Genomic DNA, 20,072 nt, shown 5'->3' on the forward strand with positions numbered 1-20,072 from the left:
TTCTATAAATAACTATTTCTTGGATGTATTTTTATCTAGTTGCCCAGTCGCTTCCTCTTTATTTTGGCCACCTTCCATATTAATCACACCGCATGAGTTGCTTTCGGCAGACAATGGAGCTAAGTGCCATCATCTTGGGGCCATCTAAGCGACCTGCGAGTCGGCGGAAAGTGCAATAAAAAATCTTTTCTGGTTTTCGTGTATGTCTTGTCTCTTGTTTTTTTTTTTTTTTGGCAAAGTAAATCGGTTGACCAAGTTTTCACTTTTTTTGGCTGGCACAGACTGGAACTTGAACACGCGTTGTGCGTTAGTCAAGTGACTTAATTTATATTTATGAAACACATACTGGCGAACTTGTGGAAGAGTTATGAGTCTGACCCACACTCGATTGAGACTGGAACTTGGACTGCGGCCATATAGTAACAATTTAGGCTTGTTCCCCGTCTCGGGCGGCAATTTTTCACATTAATTACAAATTACAGATTTATTAGGTATGAGACTCGCGGTCCCAGACGCCGACTACACGCCCTTTTTCCCCTTTCCTTTGTGGGCATTTTTGCCGGGCCAGTCAACATGCAGGTTACAAGCTTCCTTGGACCTGTCGGCGAATTAAATTCCAGACCAGTCACATGTTACAACTCTCGACCAACTACGCAATAAACACTGCGAGAAAACAAGTAGCCTTTATAAGAAATTTTTTATATATCAACAAATTGCATTGTAAACGTTTATGTAGGTAAAAATTTAATTATCCTTTTCTTCCTAAGGCTTGGAATTTATTTATTTGTTTTAAATACAAATGTGGGAATTAATAACAAAAATCTCTGATGAGTTAATATTCAGGTTTTTTTTTTCTCCGTGCACTCACAGAACTTGGCTAAAATATTAATGAGTGTTGTAATTTGTTGCATTGTAATAAATTAATTTTGTGCGCCGCGGCACTCGTGAGAGCTGCGTCGAGTGGCGGGATGTGGAGTGGGTTGAGGATGAGGATTGGGATCGGGAACGGGAGCGGGAGCCCCATTTGCATACGAGAGCAAACCACTTGGAACTTGCCGAGTCGCTGGCCAACTTTGCTTAGCCAACTCTGCCGGCCGGCATCCGCGGCTGCACCTCTTGGCTATCGGCTCTTGGCTCTCAGTACTCAGCTCTTGGCCATGGGCTCTTGGCTCTTGGCGTTGCCCACCACACGCTACACAGAAGTGCATGAGTAGACACTTGAAACGTACTTGGCACTAGACTGATTATAGTCAATTCGTTGAATTGGACCACCAAGTGGCGGCGGTCCGTTCGTTCGTTCCCTCGAATCCGAGACCCGAGGCCAGCTCGAAGTCATCATGAGCGGCTGAGCCGAGAGCAAGACTTAGGGCTAAAGCCAGATCCAGAGCCGCGGCCAACTCACTGAGGCGGCCAAGCGGCCAGTCATCGTCATCGCAAGTGCTGTCTTGGCCAGTTGCACTGGCAGTAATACCGAGCTCCAGAAGATGCACAGTGGTTGGCCGTGGGAAATCAAGATGAAAGACTGAGAAAAGGAACTTTTTTCAAACACTTCATAAGGCTTTTTTAAGCTTATGATTCAATGTAACAAAAAATACTAGACTAGGAAATCATTCAACTCGAATTTAGGCAAAATATATAAACTAAAAGGACTTGGAAACTAATTAATTTTCTTAAAATACTAATTTTTAGGTGTTGTCAGTATAATTGTTCTTATTTTTAGCCTAACTTGAAGTAACCACTGTGATTGTTTCTGGAGCGACAATCCAAACTTGAATGGCGCGTGATTGTGAGGCGTCTTCCTTCAGCGGTTCCACACTCTCGCACACACTCCAAGCACACACACACACACTCCTAACCCACTCGCACACACGTACACACCGGCATACCTACACCCATTACAACAACCACTTCAAAGATGGCCACAAGAGTAGCATCTTATTTTGCGCTGCCTTCGACTTCGATGGCGGGCCGTTGATTTTACCCTAGAAGGGGATTTCCGAAAGGGAATGGGGGGGGGAGATTGTTTGGGGGAAGGGGATCTATCTGGAGGAGCTGGAATGAAGCCACATAATGAAAAGAGTGTGTGAAGAATTTTAAATTCAAAATTGCATGAAAAGTCGTGAGTCGCAAATAGCTTGTTGCTCGATTCTCTGTGGCCACGGCAGACAGATATCCTACTCATCACTTGAGAAAATGAAAAAACAATCATAAACAGCAGGCAGCAAGCTCTGCCAACAATGCTTCGAGTGTGTACAGAGTAAAATCCACTCGTAAGAAATAATAAAAGCGCCCAGCAGATAGTCTTTTTTTTTTTTTTGTTGCTTTTTACCTGTTTGCCATTTGTTTGTTGCTGTTTGGTTTTTGTTTTTGCTTTCTTCCTGCAATACACCTGTTTTTTTTTCGTTTGGATCTAGGCAACAAGGGCGCGGGTGGATCGCTGCTCAAGTCGAGACTTAATAAAGTTATTATAATTTAAGCGTTTTGATTATGCGCCTTGGCAGTGTTTAAAATACCAATGCAACGGCGCCTTTGGGGCCACGTTTTTTTTTTTTTTCGTTTTTCTTGGTTGGTTTGTGTGGCTTAAGCCATTTTGTTGTTTGCCTGTGTGTGGGGGTAATCTTTGTGATTGGTTGCGATTTGCCTTTAATTTTGTTTGCCAGTAAGTGTTGCATGCACGACGATGTTGCTGTTGCTGCTGCCAATGTTGCTCATGTTGCTGTTGCTATTGCAAGTCGCATGCATCCCGTTGGCAAAATGTGCAGCCATGTTAACTTGCAACTTTCCGCGTGGTAAATCCATTTCCCCGCCTGCTGTTCGACTGACTGACTCACTGAGTGAATGACTGACTGAATGACTGACTGAACGACGGACTGAACGACTGAGAAACTGACTAGCTGAGTGACTGTGTCGAGTGTTTCTTTGCGGGGGGTGCCTACGACTTTCAGGTCTCTATTAGAGCGGCAGATTGGTTGTGCGGAAAATAAACAAAACTGGAATCACAGTCGAGTTGATTTCCTACATGCACACATAAGCTTGCATAAGGCATCTGAAAATTAATTGGTTGTGTCATGTACGGAGATTCTTAGCCACAATTGCTGATTAGAGATGCATCTGCCAGATGAAATGGAGTGTCTAAGACGGAGGAGTCGGGAATGAAGTCATTAAATGGAAGATGAAGCCTACAAATTATCTGAACACGGAGCAGAAAAGAGGTGGGACGTGCTTTTCATTATGCATTCAGTATTTGAACTTCCCTTGCAGTAGATTTCAACATTATAACCATTTAAGCAGAGAAAAAATTATTATTATATTTTATTTTTAAACTAAAATGAAAAATTGCCTTAGTTTAACCAACATTTCTTCCTCTTAACTTCCAATTTACCAACTCAACCTGAAAGTTATATATCTGTCAATAAAATTTCCTACCCAGAAACCTCTTTTCTAAACATTTGTCACACTTTCATCTTTAAGTGAAGCTCACCTTCACCCCAAAGCAACCTCATTCTCTTTTTCATCACAAAAGGCACACTTTCCACGCCACTACCGACCGACAAAAGGAAAACGAAATGAAAATACTCAAAAGGTGACAATTACTTTCAATTTTCCGCCAACTTTCAAGCATACCCAAAGCCCCGGTCGGCATGTAAAGAAATAAGTTTGAAAAGAAATAATAAAATGTTCATCTCACTCTCGACTGCAGTCTCCTTGGGCGATGTGATGCAAAGCCGGCTTCATCTGCATCTCCATCTGCTGCTTTGGCATCGGCTACAGTTTCACCCGGCAAAAGCGAAAAAAAGGAAAACTGTGAAGAATAGCGAAAATATTTTGCCACAGTCACAATTTCCTGAACTCTTGCCCTTTATGTTGAGCATTTTGTGCCGCTGGCAGCACACTCCAAACTACACACGATTGCATGGGGAGAGGACCTGCCTGCCATTCGAAATGCTGCTGCAGCAGCGGCAGCGGCAGCAACTGCAACGGCAACAGCAACAGCAACAGCAACATCAACAGCCACGGCAGCAACATCGGCAGCCAGAAAGTGCAACTTGATCGGGCGAGTGCAGTGAGGCAGTCGATGATCGTCCCGCTTCGATTTGTATCGCTTTGCATTGCCTCAATCTCTCAATCCCTGACCCCTCCAAATGCACTGGGAGAAATTGTATAAAGGCAATAATAATCACTTGAAGATATGTAGTAGCATTACCCATAGTATAAAATTATGCAAGAAAAATTGTCTTCGATAACTTATTTTGATATGATTTTCTAAATAATAATGTGAAGAATATTTTTTTGTGCCAGGAAAGTCTGGGTTTCTTTCAGTGCACCCCATTCTTCTCGCTTTCATTGTGCACTGATTTTATTTAGTTGTTCCGTGCCGCGTGCCTCATAGATTTTCCAATGATTTGAGGTCCGAGTGGCGTCGCCTTGCACTGACCGGGCTATCGAATATTTCATAATAAGTGGGACTGAGGATTGGGATTTGAACCTGAGTCTTGGCGACGCGACCTACAGCAGACCAACTTTCCGGGCCCGTTGGCCATTAAAAGCGAAAGTCGTAAAAAAAACGGTCGGTTTATGTCCGCTGCTCATATGCAAAATCAACACAATTTTCGAAAAGCCAACTTCGGGCTGCTTAATTTTATTTACTCACTGCCATTTGAAACAATGGCCGGGCATTTGAAACGCTCACTCAGACTCGTAAAACACAAACCAAATGCTCGTTGGAGACCGGCTAAAAATTTTATAGCATCTTCCAATCACGCGAAAGGAATTACGTTGGAAATACGCTGAAATGTTTATGACGGATGAATGGGCCAGTTTCGCTTTTCCAATGCCAAATCAAGTTTCTGCCTGTTTATACTTATAATCTTTTAGAAAAAAGTTACCAAATTGCCAGAGAAACAAAGAAGATAGCTTGGCTTTTTATTGGCCAGGCTTTTATGTCCCCATTTAGTGATGGTCTTTATGAGCCCTGTTGATTGCCAATGAAATCATGCCAACTTTGGAATCTTGTCTCATGAATCGAATGACAGATGATTTAGGCATGGCTTTAATGATGTATGTATCACATAATGAGTTGGCTGTTTAACATGAATATAACCAAGAAATTAGATCATAGCTAAGACATAAGTTTCATGTTCAAGAATTTATTTAAAATGTAATATCTGGTTGAAAACATAAGTTTTAAATTAAAAGCTGCTAAGAAATTATACAAATGCGTAGGTTACATAGAAAAACCATAACTTTTATGTTTTTTAAAAATCACTTTGGGCACACAAAAGTTTTTTTATCTGCTAATAAATGTAAATATATTTAAAGGCTTTCTGCGCCTCTTCTACAGTCATAAACACACCCCAAAAAGCCTCTGAAATATATCGAAAAAATATGTAAATTGATCATAAGCTGATCGAATACGGAATTTATAGGAATCTCTACTGGTTTTCGGGGCATTCCGAGCCAACGACGCTTCCTGTTTAAAGCGGAGGGAAAACTTTTACTGCCGGTAACAATGTTGCAAAGTTGTTAAGTTCCACGTTAGGAACAAGCGCATTACATACATTCCAATTGTCCCGACAAAATCGTGCCCGGCCATCTAATCGCGAATGGGAAACAGTATCTATGCTAATCTGGCTACAAGATCATTGACAATAAAATGGGTTTTACTCCCTCGAAAAAATTGGGAACAAGAACCTGTAGCCGAAACAACAAGCCGCAACAAATAATGAGCCGTAATGAGCAATGATCGCCGCACAATTAGCCAAATTTCGCTGTTGTTGTGCCTGCATTCTGGCAAGTTTATTTTTTTGGGACAAATTAAAACAAAATGAAAAACAAACAGAGGAGGGCTGGAAAAAAATACACGAAATTAAACAAACATTGAGGATTTATATGGCCCGGCACTTGGCGAGGTTTCTTCGTACTTGGAAATTGCCGGAAAATTACAAGAAAATCGTGCAACTCTTGTTTGCTCTCCGAGAGAGCGACAAAAAAGTACACAGATATAAAAGTGGTAGTGTTAAAAGATTTTTAAATGTTAAACTTTAAGGTGACAAAGGTCAATAAATTTGTGATGAATGAAAGTGATTCTTTGGAACAACCTTATGTGATTCATATATTTATATATCAGCAGGGTTATGATTTATATTGGAGTAATATTCGTTTGCCATTTCGATTTGCATTTCTTTCTGTGGAAAAATAAAACGAGAAGCAGGCATGAAAAGCCACAGCTCAGTTGGTATCGGTGGACTTTCCAACAAATTTAAACGTTACATGCGAGTAGATTTCAACGCGATCCGATCATCGATTGCTCGTGCACCCACACAGACACTCACGACTACACTGAAAGGCCGCGGGGCATGATGCAATGCCGCAACTCCTTTTGCCCTCAGGTGCCGCTTTTCACTTTCCGCCCGCCCGTTCCAAATGGCGATCGGATCGGCAATCGGCAATTGGCCAAACAAAGTCAGTCAAGTCAGTCATTTTTAGTGACTCGACGACTGCGGCTTTTGTTGATTCCAACGATTGGCGTACCGAATAACTGCAACTGTCATTTTCTATTCGCGAATTTCTGCGGCGACCTGCTGGGCTTGCCTTCTTCTGGCTGCGGTTTTCCACCACAACTAACCATACGAAATAGCCAAAAAAAAAACTACATTTTTCGCTGCCTGTCGAGAGGCGAAATGTCAATTTGGCGTTGTTTACTTTTTGTCCCAAAAAAACCTTTAATTTCAGCTTTGGACTTTTGAGTTGCATTCGTTGCGCCTTCAATTGCCGCAATTTAGCTGGAAACACCCCCTTAACCCCCTTTACCCCAAAACCCCCACCCAAAATTCGCTTTAGGCGCGCCATTGAGTGTTAATTAAGCATTTATTCAGCATTGGGTGTCAAAGTTGGCTCTAAAGAGCCGAAAATTAATGCCAGTTTGTGTCGATTTTCCTTTGTTATCAATTGAAAATTTATTTTCGATTTCATTCTCTGCCTGATTTCGATTTCGGCCATAAAGCTAAAGTCCAAGGCGCAACTTCATCGATCATTGTCTGTGGCATTGTCAAAAAAGCATACACAAATAAAATGCCAGAGGCCCAAAATGGTTGATATGCCTTCCTTGATGACTTGAGAGACAGCTCTCGACTTAGATGAATCATTTCCCGTCTCACTCCTTCAGCCAGCCTACGGCCCAAAATCCCAAGCATTTTTAATTGGTCAATAAAAAGCGGCACGTTGGCCATAATAACAGAGGAAATGCCAGAATTACCGCATTTAATTTGCATATTTCGCTTTGGAAATTTGACAGTTAAATGTGGCTTATTGGTGTGTAAAATTTCATATTAAAGTCAAATCAGCGCGAACCTGAATGGGAATGTTGCTCAAATTACTTAATAAGTTTTTATTTTGGAACTATTTATGGGCCTGATTTGAATTTTCTTAAGGGTTTAGGTTACAGCTTTAAACGGCGAGGGTTGGACTTAAGAAGAGAATAAAGGAAAACACTTGTGTATTGCTTTTTCTGGTAAGTTTGGTTTTTGGGCAAACAATTCGTTGGGGAAGTTATTTATAAATAGCTCAAACAATTTTTATCGAATTCCAAAGTGGCTCACTTCTAAATATTTGTGCTGGGATTCGTACACGAAATGCATTTAAATTTTTCCATTTCCTAATGGTGGACTTTTTTACGCCTGTTCTTCCGGATTTTCCAAGTTTCCGACGGTTTTCAAAAAGGTGACACCACTTTCATATTCCATATCTCGAACAATTTGTGTTGGGATTCCTAACCGTAATTGCAATAACTTTTGAATTTTTTCAAGCAGGTTGTAATATTTTTTAATTAACTGATAATTAATCCCCTTTTTCACCCTCTCTCAAACATGCAAGTGTTAATTGAACTTTGGCCACCCCGTCGCCTCTGAATCTCTGACTTAAAGTGCGCTAACCTTAATCGGCGTAGGAAGTGCAACGGTAAACATTATCAAGTAGCGCCTCGTTGGGCGGTGGGTGGTTCTGCAAAGGGGCGTTACTGAGTGGGTGGTGCCAACGGGGAGGAGGGGCTGCGTGAGCCAGGAGACCGCGACGACGACAAGCTGATAAGCATCGCCCAGTACAATGGGGAACCCTCTTCAAGCCGGCTGCTTCCTACTCCTGAATGTTGCTGTTGTAGCAAGTGTTGCTGCTGCTGCTGCTGATGTTGCTACTGCAACTGCTGCTGCTGCTGCTGCAGTCAATGTGCCAGTTAGGCAGTCAACTATGCGTGTCTCTGTGTGTGCAACCTGCAACACTTTCAAACAACTTTATCAAGCCAGAATCTCAACTGACTGAATGACTGACTGGCTGACTGACTGACTGAGTGAATGACTGACGTGGTCTTGATTGAAATGCGACGAGCGCGTCGACAAGCCGAGTGGGTGGCAGGCGGGAAATGGAAAACGGAGAATGGAATGGTAGATGTTAGTTGGTTGTTGGAAAATGGCTGGAGAGAATGCTCCCAGGTCGGTGCGTATGTATTAATTAGTGTCAAGTGTTGTCGCTTTGAGTTACGCGCCCAGGGGACTGCCAGCGTCAGCGATAACACAAAGCGATAGTAACAGCCACTTGTTTGCCCAGCTCCCGATTTAGCCCCGCGCCCCTCCCCCCTCTCCTCCTCCATTTTATTCCTGGCCATATAATCGATGATGACACGTTTCGGCTTTTGCCCATGCGCAAGAGCCTTGTGCAACTGCAGCTGGCCGCAAATTGCAGACTAGTCATCCAGTGTGTGCGAGTGTATGTGCGAGTGTGCAAATTCATAAACACTCTCCTCTGGATACTGTAATATTTTTTGCGCATCCAATTACATTTATGTGCTCGTAAACTAAAAATTCTGCACAGCTTGCAAACCGGGTTGCCTCACAATAATTATAAGCCCAAGAGGTTGGCTACCCTACATGCCGCATCATATACTCGTATACTCGTATGAATGTGCCTCATCGGTGGGAGCGGCCACTTAGTGGAGTGGGTCTGTCATGGGTTGTATTTTATACACTTCCTGATTTATGGGGCAAAAATATAGTACAAATCTTTAATGAAACCGCTTCCGGAGCTGTTAAGGAAAACTAATCTAAAATTAATTTCCTCCTAGAACTCTGGAGAAAGGTTCCTTCGAGTCGAAGCTTCCAGCTAAGATTGGAAAGAGCTTAAATATCTTGAGATTTATCGGGGGACATACTTAGGTTTATATTTATTGAGTACTAAAAATGCTATGGCTTTTTGCTGAAATGGTTATTATTTTTCTTAGGGCAGTAAAAGGATCATAGATCAATGTAACAAGTGTCAGGTGAAGTGAATCTTTAACAAGTTAAGAAAATTACTTGTAGTCACGACCAAATGTTTGCCTGACTATAAAGTTTTACAATTTATCATAGATTTCCTACATAAATACAAAATCAAAATATAATAAAATAAAACCATAAATAGTAACCTTCATAAAATTCACATATAAATATGACTCACATTTTAATGGCCACCTGCAGGTGATGCATCCGAAGTGATTTAAAAGATCACGGTATCTATTCATGTCTAACCCCAAGGAAATAAGCCACAAAGTTTGAACCCCCAAGATAGAATAAAAAGATATCGCTTAACTGTTGACGATCACCCGCAGAAATCCTTGAGGAAGAATCAATTAAACAAGAATGTTTTCTATAACCCCAAGTTCAATAGTCGTAAAAATCGGCAAGCATTAAAACTGAGTCCGAAAAAAGCGTAGGCTTTGACCGAAAATCCTAGCCACTTTCTTTTCAAGTTTGGAGGGAAACGTGGTCGGAACCCCTGGCCAAAAAAAAGGCAGCCCACATACGAATGCGACGCTCTTAAACTAGAACTACGCCCCGAACAGCAAACACACCAAACACCAAACACCAGACACCAAACAGCCGACACCAGAAAACAGCATTAACCGCAATGGATATTGCAGTCGGGCATTGATTGGTTTTTCATTTTCGCTGCCCCCAAAATGGTGAAGAGCTAACCCACGGATGGATATACTCGTGTATATATCGATATATACATATATATATATTACCATTGCAGGTTGTGCGGTGTGAAAATTGTTTTGCCCCGGGCCTTTGGGAGATATACAGAATTATGTGGCACTTTCATATGGCCATAACGAAGCATGTGAATGCCAAAGCCAATTGCGGTTGCTGTTTTTATTTTCTAGTTCACGAGTCGAGCGATTTCAAGGCTGCCACCGGCCAAGTGGCAATTAAAATTCTTTCGCTTTTAATGCCCGATATCCGAGGCATGAAATTAAAACATGTTTTCTTAATCTTGGTTAATGAATTTCCATGCTCCGCGGTTCACCGCACCCTATAAGTACTGTTTAGGGACCGTTGTCAGTTTAATAATCAATTATGCTTGTACGTGTTGTCATTGACCTTCAATCTGGGCCAACAGATCTCTGCGGCGGATACACATCCACACCCAGCCCTAATAGATCAGGCAATTACCCGATTTTAAAGCCTCTTAGCTTCTTTTATTTCCCATCTATTTATGAAATTATAATTTGATATTTCAACATAGTTGTCAATCACAGCTGTCGCTGTTGTTGTATCCCATTGTTGTTTCTCCAACAATCTTTTTTTTTTCATTTCTTGGCCGGGCGTGGCAGAGGCACAGGTATCGGGTCTCTTTTGTTGGCGTTATTAATTTGATCGTTAGGTTTTCTTGTCTGCCGCTGCCACGGCTGCCGTTTGACACGATGATGGGTCTCCCTCAGCTTTAAACACACTTCAACATGATTTGGACAGCCAGCAGCCCCCGTATTCTGGGGCCTTTGTCGAAATGGGAAATATAAAAAATAAATGCGGACGGAAAAAAAATACTTTGTACGGCCCACGCACTTGTCATAATAGATTCGTTTATAATTTTATTTGCTTTGGATTTTTTTTTCGACTTTTTGTAAATTTTTTATGCAGGTTGTTTTCGGCTGGGCTTGCCACACGAGCATTAATCGTAAGCGGCTTTTGTGCCCATGAACAGATTTAAATGCTAAATGCGGTGGTGAGGGCTTTACGTACCTCATAAATCCATGGACAGGTTCTGAAATAAAAAAAAATACCACACATTAATTTGATATAATATTTATTGCAGTAAATGGAATTGCATTTATGTTTGAATGCAATAAAGTCAGCGTTGGCAATTTATTACAAGTCTGATAATGTCATTCATTTAAGAAAATTGTCGTTATTCAATCTGCATTTGGAAAAAACTATGTTTGATTTATTGCAATTGTATTTTAGTTTTCTTTATTCGGCTGTAAATCTTTTATTTCCTGAATCAATAACAATTTTTATAAAACTGAACAAGTTTTCACACAAGAAGGCTTATGAATTTACTAAATATCTTCATCTATCCTTCACAATTTGCATTGCGTAAACGTTTGCACAAAATTCTGCACGCACAACTGTACCTCACACAGAAATTGCACATGCATCAAAGAAGTGCATGCCAAAAGTGTTGCCTACTTCAGGGCGTTCAAGCACCCATCCTCATCGTTATGAGGAGGAACATTCTAATGAACATATACAAAAATCTCAAGTGCCAGACGCGACGATGACGCGACGCTTTTGCCACCTTGGCCACGCCCCCAGCTGCCCTTACGCCCCAATGCAATTTTTTTGTGTTGTGCTTCGTATCGCCCCAAGGGAATGTGTGTCTGAGCTTGAGTTGGAGTTTGAGTCTGTCTGTCTAGCCATTGCGAAGATTGCGTTTAAATGCAGGCATTGTTGTCGTTTCGGGTCCCCGTTCTCCAGCCAAGTCTCCGAAGGCTCAAGACAATTGAGTCTGAGAGCGTAATTTGCAACTGCCTGAGACGGAGTCCAAGTCCAGGATGCAGGGCTCCGAATCCCGACTCCCGACTTTGCCAGGATACAGTGCAGACACAAGTGCAGCGAGCGAAGCCTAATGAGTGAGGGAATCGGGGGCTCTGTCACGGCGGTGAGTCCCCAACTTTTCCCGCCCGCGGGTCTGTGACATGTTCTTGCCGAGGCTGTTGTGTTTTTGCCCGGTTGCATTTTGCATCCAACCTGCAGGCGAATGCACCAAAAAAGCAACACACAGCCATGCGGCCCAGTGTTTGCACAGTAGCCTGACTTTGGTTTCGAGGAGTCTGAGTGGGAGCCCCAGCATTCAGCAGCCAGCAGCCAGTATCCAACATCCAGAACTCAGAAATCAGAATCCAGAACTGGAGATGGAGCTGTAGCTGTGGCGGTGGCTGTGGCTGCAGTTGGACCCGCTGCAGACATCGTCCTGTGGCATACCCAACAGGCGTTAATAATCATTCTTGTTTTTCGCTTTTTGTGCAACAAAAAAAAAGTAAAAGAAAAACAAAACAAGCAAAATGCAACGAGTGTTTTTTTTCAACTTTTTGTGTTGTTTTGCTGGTTGTGGAACTGCTGTTCTTCATACCCTGGGAACTATGAATGCGGTTGGGTTGTATAGATCAACAAAATTTATAAGTTAGATATGTGATTTTCAAGAGAATTTTAAAAAACATAAAATATACCCTTCTAAATAGTAGAAACAATTTCTATTAACTTTATTTAATTGACTATCTGTTCTCAGATTCAGATCTTTATTTATTATAACTGTTTACTGTTCTTAATTCAGAAAACATGTTTCATACATTTTATTTAACTAAAGGATATTTTTTAAGTCCTAACACAACTTCCCAAATGCATGGTTTTTTTTTTCTGTTTCAAGTTTATCCTTTTGGGCCTTGGATTTCATTATTTTTTTTGCGAAACTTTTTCATTTTGTGCAGTCAGACGACGACGACGTCATAGAGAGTGCATTGACTGAAGTCTGAAAAAAATGAAAATGCAGAAACCGAAAAAAAGAAAAGCAACCGAAACCGAGCCAAAACGGCAAGTGTGTGGAGGTGGCTGCTGCAGTCTGGTGTTGGCTGCTGCATCTTTTGTTGATATGTAGCGACATGCACAGTGCAGTTTTCACGGAAAATTCAGAAGGGGGGAAAAGAGAGGCGGGTGGGGAAACCTCAGCCCAGCCGAGTGCAACGCAAATTCAGTAGCTGGCAGCTTTTTGTCTTGCAGGAAGCGTTTTAGCAGCGAACTAAAAACAAAGAGTTGTTTGCCATAATTAAGACTTGGCTTTTGGCTTAGGCCCAAGCTTCGGTTAAGTGTTATTAGTTGGAGCGTTTCTTTTTTGGCCATTGTATCGCCGGGTTTTGGTTGGCGGAAGTGGCGGGGAAGGAAGTTGCCAAGGAAGCGGCGCAGGATGAGGATCAGGACGAGGATGTGGATGAGGAAGCGGCGGAGTCGTTGCACTTGTTAATTGCCGCACCAGACTTTTTCCACCCGCAAACGCATTCCGCGCCGGCCAAAGTCAAACAGTTTTGTCCTCGGCCCGAGACCACCTGCTTGGCCTGCACTTAGAAAAAATTATCAAGTTATATTCCGGGTAAAAAATGTAGTGATTGTACTTATAAAATTGTTCAAGTTCTTGGAGTAAGTACTTTTAATTTTTTTTTTCAAACAGTTGTGAAAACATTATTTTCAAAAAATTGTTTATTCGCAAAATTAAATACTGACATTGAAAACCCAATTTTCTCTACGTGTTTCCCTTGAATTGTTTGGACCACGTAAATCATTAAATGCCGAATGGCCGGCACAGAAAACATTTGGCGAAATTTCAGGCACCAGTGAAGCCTGAAACAAAGGAATACATTTAATAGGAGTATTTCCTTTTTTTATACACATTTTTTCGCTTGAAAAACTTCCCCAGGAGCGGAAAGGCAGGCAGGAGTTGGAAGGAGCCAAGGCAGGAAACTTGCAGCAGGCGACTGGTTTTTCTGTATTTCGTACTTTTTTTCTCCGCGACTTTGGCGGCTTTGCTTCGGCGGTTATTAGTCGGCGGCTGCACGCGAATTTGCTTTATTTTTGTTTTGTTGCTGGCGATGCAGCAACCAAAATCCAATTAGCTGCTCAAAAAGTTTTGCAAATGCGCGCAGAAAATTTAATTAATGTTGACACAAGTTGAGACCAAAACTGAACGGAATTGAATTTGCTTTGGCGAGGAGGGGAGAAAGGAGAAAGCCGGATGGCTGATTGAGATGCCGGCCTTTGTGGTGATAAATTGGTTGAAAAAAAATGTGAACACACTTCTGATCGGTGGTTAAGATTGTCTAAAAATAATGTTGTTTGTTTAAATATAAAGTGTTATAAAAAACATAAATATATGTTTGTTTTTGTATGACATATAACATATATTTGATTCATTTTTTTTAGCTTGTTGCTTTCAATTTGTTAACCATTTGTTAAAAAGCTGATACAACCATTTGCCGGCCAGGTCACCTGTCATTTCGACCAGAAATAGGCTGACCAACAACAGATCCCCATTAAAGCTGGATGAGCAGAGACAGAGTCAATAATTCAAACCAGCTACGAATGTTAACCAGACCTCTCTCGATCCAAAAACAAAGAATGGAAAACGCAAAAAATGGAGCATAGCCAGGTGCGGGAATTCCAACCGGACTTTTCCACCACCCCCCCGTTTGGCCCAAACATTTCCCAGGGGGCCAGCCAGACCACCAAAATGGACGCGGCCGCAGCTTTTCAAGCGTTAAAACATAAAAATGTCATTAACACTCAACAGATTTCTGGTGCGCCAACGGCCAAAAGCAACAAACGGCCAACAACAAACGGCTTAAATGGCCAATAACAAATTGTTGCAAATGTTCGTTGCAAGCTGAGAGTACAAAACCAAAAAAAAAAACACGAAAAAAAAAGAAAAAAATGCCTAAGAACAGCAACGCAAAAGTTTTTCCTTTTAGTTTTCCTAGTGCTTTATTTTATTTTGGTCGGCCGGCTGTTTAGGTGTAAACTTAAATTTATTTGACGCTTAAACCCGAGCTGCAGACAAGAAAATGACACAGAAACCGAGTTAAGTCGCGGAACGCGTTTAAGCCGAATTGCGAGCCGGGCTCGAGGCTTGGAGGTCGTTTATTGTCGTTGGCCCAAAGGGGGTGGCCGTTTGGCTGGAGGCGGGCCTGGGTATCATTTACGCCATAATTTTTCCCAAGCGAAATATTTTCCTTAATGGTTTTTAATGAGCGGGTTGAAAGTGTTCGTTCGACTGCGCGACCGAGGTGTTGAGAAATACGCCTGATTTATAGAATCTGCGGTCTGTATTTAACGGCGGTACCGATTCCCAACGAGCTCGCCGAGATCTTTGGGCGTTCCTAGGCAACCTACATAGAGACCTGGGAGGTGGACTCCTCCAATCTGCACAACCGCACTATCAATCGTTAATAGATTTTTGGTTGCATCTGTGGCAGAGATCTTTAAATTGGGTACAGCTCAATGGGTTCCGTTAGAGGCGGGCTGCGAAAGTGTTATTGGAAAGTAAGGAAAGTTTCTGGCCATCTGCAAATGTTGGATATTATCTTATTTAGATTATACAATTTTCTTTGACCTTGATTGCTTTGGTGAACTGTTGTTTATAACATTTTTGCAGTTATATATTCTTAATAGTTACAAAACCTTTTCAACAAATTTGTTAAAATAGAGTTAGCAAGTTTTTTGACTTCCTTTGACAATCTAGGGGTACCATTCTTGCATTGTTTATTTTTTGGTTTATTGTACCTCTTTTACTTTCCCTCCTTTTGTGGTTCCCTTTTTCAAAGTGGTCCCCCCATCGAATTTTCCAGTGGTTACACAATCTCCGAAAAATCTGTTTTAACCCATCTGAGGGCAGCTACTTTCCCATGCTCAGATCACCTGCTTTGCCAACTTCCTTGGGCCTGCCAATTACACCTTTGATTGCCTGCTAACTGTTCACATCCTTATATGACTACGTGTTGACAACAAAATTAATTCAAATTAGCAGAGTGAATAAAACGAACCAGCTCGAGATATCCAAGGTTAGCACAATTTCAACAGCTCTGACTTTGCGTGTTGGCCAGCTTTTCTCTTTTCATTTTTGCAGCTGCCCGGCAAATTAAAATTAAAGTACCCAGAGCATGTAACAACAATAACCGAGAACAACGACGGGTAATTGGATTTGCCTGAGCCCGAGATCCCGGCTTGATCGGTAATCTGAATAATGAAACGTGCAGCTTATTTTATTATAACCTGTGGACATAATTGGCACAGGTTGCCCGGGTTGATCCCCAGTCCGATTCTCACCCTTTCGCTATCAATTACCCCTTTTTGCTGGCCAGGTGAGATGATTAGCTCCGTTTGACTGACAGTGGCAAACAGTGGCTGCCAACTATCTATTGCCCATGTCGCCGCTGCCGAAGTGAGACATTAATCTCAGTTAGGTTTATCTTTGATGCATAATAAATGAGTCGCTTTGGTTGGCTAAAAGCAGCTATTTATTAAATGCGCCGGCTCAAAAAAGCCGGATAGAGCGGTGGCCCCACGGTCCGGCGATCTTATTAACCCAGTTCCCTGGCGACTACCTAAAATATGGCCAAAAGGAAGCACCAAAATCAACATCTCCAGCAACTTGAATACGTCTTGTGTTTGCATTTGCATTCCTTCCTGCCAGATTTTCGTTTCCTTTTCTTTTAACCCGCCACCCGAAATACGAAAAAAAAAAACGGACAAGTAGAAGGAAATCTGCTCATGCACAAAGTAAACATGGCGAAATAAGAGAGCAAAAATTGCAATCACTTTCGGCCAAGTCCACAGTCTCCACCCTGAGCAAACAGCCGCCAGCATCAATCTTCTAATGCGTTCAACAATTTTTTGCGCTGTTCCAGCAGTTCTTTATGCCCCAATGTTAATTTTGCCTCTTCCACTTTGGCGTTTTTCGGTGTTTACATTTAATGTGGGGAGTACCCTTTTTGATAAGGGGTATGACTGAAATGGGGGCTTCAGTAAGTTGGTTTAGTCAAGGTGCAACCATACTTTGTAAGACTGTTCAGAAATACTAGTTAAATTAATAAGCATATCAGCTAAAACAATATTTCAGATATAAAATGTAAAATAAATTCTAAAATTATTTTGAAGAGTATGTAAGTATATGTTATTTTCAGATAATCTTAATAAGTTTATCGGTTTATGTAACACATATATTTAATAAAAAGGGTATCTCTGTTTTCGTTATTGAATTTCCTTCTGCTGTCTTGTCTGCTAAAGATTTTTCACTTCCCTGGCTTGCCGAAAACAGATTTCTGTGCTACATTTTGGGTTCGCAGAGAGCCGAATTGACTTGTTGTCACGCCCCCTCATAACCTGGCCCCCTCTAGCGATCCCTTGGCTGTGACAGCGACATGCAAATTTATGAAAGCCGCTTGTGTTCCTTTCCTCTGTGGTTTTTGTTGTGCTCGTGTATTAATTTTTGTGCCGCTGCCGCTGCCGCTGATGCCGCCGCTGCTTGTGTTGTTGTAGTTTATTGATGCCGTTGGCGGGACGGCGGCGGACACGCCACTTCAGCCGAAGAAGAAGTCGGTGGAGCTGGAAGTTTAAGCCGAAGCTGGGGCTTTGAGCTTGTTTTCGTGCGGAGAACGTTGTTAATAATTCGCTCGCATTACGCGCCGATCTCGAGGAAGATGTCGTCTTAATGACTTCATTAATATTGAGTAAAACACAGTGCAACTCTCGTCGGGGGAAAGGGAAAAGTGCAGTCAGCAAAGCAGGCCAAAGGAAATGGCAAATGCAAAAAAGAGTCCGTCGACAAGAAGTTCGCGCTCAATTGCCGGAGTGCCAAAAAGCCAAACCGAAATGCTTCACTTGCTGCGATTCAAGTTTCTCCACCTCCTGCGATTCTTGTTGTTGCCGCCATTTCCGCTGGGGACGCAAATTGATGAGACAGCAACAATAGCTGCCTCTCTGTCCCGCCGACTAGGTGGTGTAATTAAAATTAATTCGAAACCCAAGCGGTAAATCAGTGAGGAAACGAAGCGTTTGGGGAATTACACACCTGATCATCGAGGGGAGCGGCGAATGTATTTAATATTAATTACAATCATGTCGGCTTAGTGCTAGGTTTTCTGTCAGGTAAGTAAACATAATCATGGCGGGATTGCAGATATATAATTTAGTATATTCTATGGCAGAATTATATTAAATATAATTATCAGAGAGCGCATACTCCTTACACAAGTTTCTCTTTTTTAGCTTTTCTGATTAGAGCCTGAACTTTATAATTTGATATTTAGAATCTTCACGGTACTTATAAATTCATTATTAATTCTTAAGATTTTCGCTTGACGGGCTTCTTTTTAAGTTTGGCCAGTTCCCCCTAAACTACTCAACAATTTAGATTGCATAAAGTTTTGGCGAACGTTTTAAGAGCTTCACCATCTTAAGTTTGTTTCTCGTTTAGTACCTCATTCCATTCTGCGGTTTTCATTTAATGAACCGCTTCCCCACATTTTCAACTCTGTTGCATTTTCCTGGTATCAAAGCCATAAAACTTATAATGCTCCATGGTAATATACTCGCACACATCATCATCATCTGCGAAAACGCTGCAGCTGCGACTGAATCAGCAAAAGTGGAAGCTACGGAGCGGCCTTATGTCACATCCGCGTGACGACATCAAGGCGAAATTAAAATAGCGACATTTTATTGAGTTGTCAGTTGCACGGAGCACATGCAAATGCAACAGGCCACGCCCCCATTGGCCTCCCCCAAGCCCGTTTTGTCGGCCCACTAGCAGAACACACCCAAAAAATTAAAAAAACCAAAAGGAAAATAAACTGCGAAGCCAAAAAAGAAAATAATTCATGCAAAGGAGCACAGGCGACACATGTGTGTGAGCTGAAGGATGAGGTGCTGATACTGCAACGCCCCACAGAGCAGCCTAGCTTTATGGGAAACACGACAAAAAATGAATATCAATTCAAGCCAGACAACTGAAATGAATAAATCAATGTTTTAAAACCGCTTTTAATAGCGAAATTAACCATTAGCACTTTATTTGAAGTTTTAATTGCTTTTAATTGGCTTTCATTAAGAATAAAACTTTTAATTTGAACGTGTTAATAGCTAATAAATCATTCTTGTTTCCTGTGTATCCTGCTCTCCATATCCTCCCACAAAACGTTTTCGTTTTTAATTCACAATATGTACCAATATTTATTCGCAAACATGCTGGTGGGCGTCTACCTCTCCCACGTTCTTTAAGTGGGTGTGTTAAGCTTTTCAGATTTATTTCCCCCACCTATTTCTCGCAGTGCAGAGTTTATTTGTTAACCCCCGAGAGGCCAAGCGAACATTCTGCATAATTTGGCAGAAATTAAAAACGAGGGTAATATCCATATACATAACCATGTACTCGCCATATAATATCCATATGCATATACATGATTATATATGTAGATCCGCAGGCTTGCCAAACAAAAGAAGGGCGTTGAAATTGACACCTCGAGTGTAAAAGAACAGAGCCGAGGGAAAAAGGCGAGAGAAGAGAAAACAAATAAAGGCCGCTGAAATAAAAACCCTTTTTCGACAGGCGAACTTGGTCGGTGCGTCCTGCTGGCTTTCTAAAAAGTTCAGCGAAATATTCACACTCCTGTACTAAAGCTAGAGATGAGAACATGAGGGGAATATAACATTCTTCAAGTACTCAAAAGGTTTAAATGGCTCGAAATATATTATTAAGTTTTTATTACAAATATCAGCATTAAGAAATTTAAAGTTGGTAACTTAAAAACAGAATGAGAATGTTTTAAAACATCTATTTTTCCCAAAGAAGTTTTGAATGATACAACAACTATAAATATTTAATATCTGTATTAAGGTAGAATTTTTCCATTAACTTTTCTTCCTTGTTAAAGTTTTTAAACAGTCACTTCCTGCCAAAAAAAGACGAATATTTCCCATCCCTAGCTTGCATTCTCCGCTCCTGACGAACGACGCACGTCTGCTACGGACACACTTTGGCAATTCATTTAATTATTATATTATAACGCACACTTCTACATCCTGGTGTACACACTCACTCATACAGCTGCATAATAATAAAGAGGAAAACGACCATAAAACGCTCGCACAAAAGTGCCAGGAAACTTGTGTAATTCATATCGCATAAAGCCAAGGGAAAGACAGCTCATCAGAGGCTGGCGA

The 20,072-nt window shown here is 41.5% G+C and overlaps 1 protein-coding gene across 1 annotated transcript in view; it reads right to left on the minus strand.

Annotated features, from left to right (window-relative positions):
• LOC108093097 overlaps positions 1 to 20,072 on the minus strand; it is a 60,547-nt gene that overhangs the window by 26,386 nt on the left and 14,089 nt on the right. The window contains exon 2 of the mRNA XM_017193033.2: positions 11,052 to 11,073. The gene's annotated coding sequence lies outside the window, so the exon portion shown is untranslated. The remainder of the gene's footprint in view (positions 1 to 11,051; positions 11,074 to 20,072) is intronic.

This window comes from Drosophila ficusphila, unplaced genomic scaffold (genome assembly GCF_018152265.1).
Source record: "Drosophila ficusphila isolate 14025-0441.05 unplaced genomic scaffold, ASM1815226v1 contig_106, whole genome shotgun sequence".
NCBI classification, from domain to species: Eukaryota; Metazoa; Arthropoda; class Insecta; order Diptera; family Drosophilidae; genus Drosophila; species Drosophila ficusphila.